This window comes from Montipora foliosa, unplaced genomic scaffold, assembly GCF_036669935.1.
Source record: "Montipora foliosa isolate CH-2021 unplaced genomic scaffold, ASM3666993v2 scaffold_459, whole genome shotgun sequence".
NCBI lineage: Eukaryota > Metazoa > Cnidaria > Anthozoa > Scleractinia > Acroporidae > Montipora > Montipora foliosa.
In genome coordinates this window covers 532,501-535,000 of record NW_027179766.1, presented here as the reverse complement: position 1 = coordinate 535,000, position 2,500 = coordinate 532,501, and the positions used below count along the sequence as shown (strand labels likewise).

Sequence of the window (2,500 nt, the reverse complement as noted above, 5' to 3'; positions counted from 1 at the left end):
CAGTTGTCTAATTGAAGATACAACACTGGTGGAAGTTGGTACTTTTCACACCATTTTGCCAACATGGTTAGTAAAACAGATGCAGTTAAGTTTGGGTCATGTGACCACTGATAGTAGTCAAATGACCCAAACACATCTTTCCCGTGGGGTGATAATGGCCACTGTGAAAAATTGCACCCACAAGATGAGTGCCCACTGTTGCCAGGTTACATGTCGCCTTTGTCTTCCTGTGTACACGTGGGATGCATGTTGTCTTTTGATCCATGGCATCATCTATGATGGTCAAATATTTTGAAGGGTACCGACGGGCTTTGTACCGATGCAGGTAATACACCCTCCTCTCTCTCCTACAAAAGGTTAAATGAACACAAACATATAGGTCCTTAACTCCTTTTTTCACAGAATGAAAGCTTGAGAGCATGCCAATAAATCATTTGGAAAAATTCAAGAAAAATCTGAGGCATTCCCGATCGACACGAAACTTTGCTAGTAACAAGATATCATAATGGCAATTAGCCAATCACTGGACAGTTTTTATCAGAATAAGTTGAAATGGCATCATTCTCTGATTTGCTGAAGATCACCTTCAAGCAAGAGGGTAAAAAACAAGGAATTTTAGTCAAAATCACAAAAAAAATTACAAAGAGGGCTTCTTAAGAGCCAAGCGAAAACATCTGGATGGTTTCTATGGCAATTATGAAGGATATTCTTGTCAAGTCAAACCTCAGCTCTGAAACATGTTTTCCTCTCTCAAAATTACCTCCAGAACCTACATTTTACATAAAATAAACTTTAAGAATGATATTCTTGTTTTCTGAGAACTCAAGACACTTTGCAATTAACTCTGGATGCCAGAGGTTTTTTCTTTCTTAGATTGACGGAATAGCGAGTTGCGAGGCGGTGAGAAAACCCTCTGGTACAGGACATTGAGAACCTTACTTCTATGCCCTGATTGACTGACATCGAAAAAACTCAGTAAATTGACAAGTGACATAACCTACCAATCAGCTTCTTTGGTTCCCATGGTACAATTGTCTTATTTACTTCAATACCAAATTTAAAAAATCAATGTACCATATAAAACTACGATGTCGAATATGAAAATAAAATCTCAAATTTGAAATTTGGATGTCAAATTTCGAAGTTGAATTTTGGTGAACATATACATGTACATGTACAAAAACCAAAAAATTGTAGAACCCACTGAATTTTTTGTGCCTTCAAAGCCTAATCTAAGATTACCGCTAGTTTTAGCAATGGTTGCAGCAGATTTTGTATTTGTTACTTGCTTTAAAGTCTTGTCACTTACCAAACCAATTCCATGTGTTCATTCAACAGTTTGTCAATTTCTTGTCTGGCTTTCTTGTCATAAGTTTTCTCTTTTGCCTCTTTGTACCGGGTGCAGTCTGTACATTTCGTAAATCTGTTTTCCTGTATTGATGACAAAAAAATAAGGAAACACATGGTAAGATTTTACAAAAATGCCAAAGAACTTACATTCACTGTGACAGTGTCATAGCATAAAATGCAAGTTGCGATGACTTGAAAGTTTTGGTTGATTTTCATTGTATATGTGTTAACAAAAGCCACACGTCAGAAATTTCAAGGACTAGACACTGTTCCTTGAAATACATGTAAAATGTATGTGTAAACAGTGCCTTGAAATGTTAAAGTCCAAATTACAGCCTGTTTAATGCTTCCAGGCTGCCAAAAAATATTTTTAACGCCAAGCAGGTGACCAAATCTAATCCTTAAAACAACTTCATTTGCTACAATGTACTTTCTACTAAGAGCAAATCAGTCAGCTTACCTTTGGTATAAGAACATGTGAAAAGTGATCCCTAAAGATGGAATAAAACTGGGAAATACCAATGGATGGCAAACCAAAAGAGTTGTTTTCCTCCCACATACGGTTGTAAATACTAAGTCTTGTAAAACATGACGGCAGATGGATTGTCTTGTTATCAGGCTGGTACTGGCCAACGCAGGAAACAAAGAACTGCAACCATGCTATGCAGTCTTTGCTCTTCTGGGATGGTTTCTTTTGACCTTTATTTCCATGTTCCACAGCAACTACACCCTCCTTGAATCTATTGAAGTGCCACCTGAACCATTCCTTGTTTATGCTATGAATTAATAACCAGGCCTCTCTACATATTGTTCTCCCATGTTACTATTTTCAGACAGGAACCCAAGGATATAGTTGCGTTTCTCAGCGTGATCCATATCATGGAACTGCAGTTCTGAGGAATGTACGTCCTCTATTGACAATTTTCTCATACACTTTCTATCACAACAAGCCACACCCAGCAATTGCAATATACATTCATCATCTCGTACTGAAAAGAAAACATTAATTAAAAACTTCAGATTAAAAGAGATCACACACTTGATTGCGAAAAAAACAACATAGCATTCTTTTTAAATTATAAATCATTGTCTCAAGACTCAGTGATCACAATTGTGGCTAAGTGAATTTGCCCTAAATAAATGGCAAACT

At 36.9% G+C, this 2,500-nt stretch overlaps 2 protein-coding genes across 4 annotated transcripts in view; both read right to left on the bottom strand.

The window, feature by feature from the left end:
* Positions 1-2,147, bottom strand: part of LOC137989440 (uncharacterized) — a 5,346-nt gene extending 3,199 nt beyond the window's left edge. For both annotated transcript variants that reach the window (XM_068835259.1, XM_068835258.1), the window contains exons 1-3: positions 1,811-2,147; positions 1,310-1,431; positions 1-347 (exon numbers count right to left, since the gene is read on the bottom strand). The exon at positions 1-347 is cut by the window's left edge and continues 77 nt beyond it. The gene's annotated coding sequence lies outside the window, so the exon portion shown is untranslated. The remainder of the gene's footprint in view (positions 348-1,309; positions 1,432-1,810) is intronic.
* Positions 1-2,500, bottom strand: part of LOC137989442 (lactadherin-like) — a 433,868-nt gene that overhangs the window by 18,649 nt on the left and 412,719 nt on the right. The window lies entirely within an intron of this gene.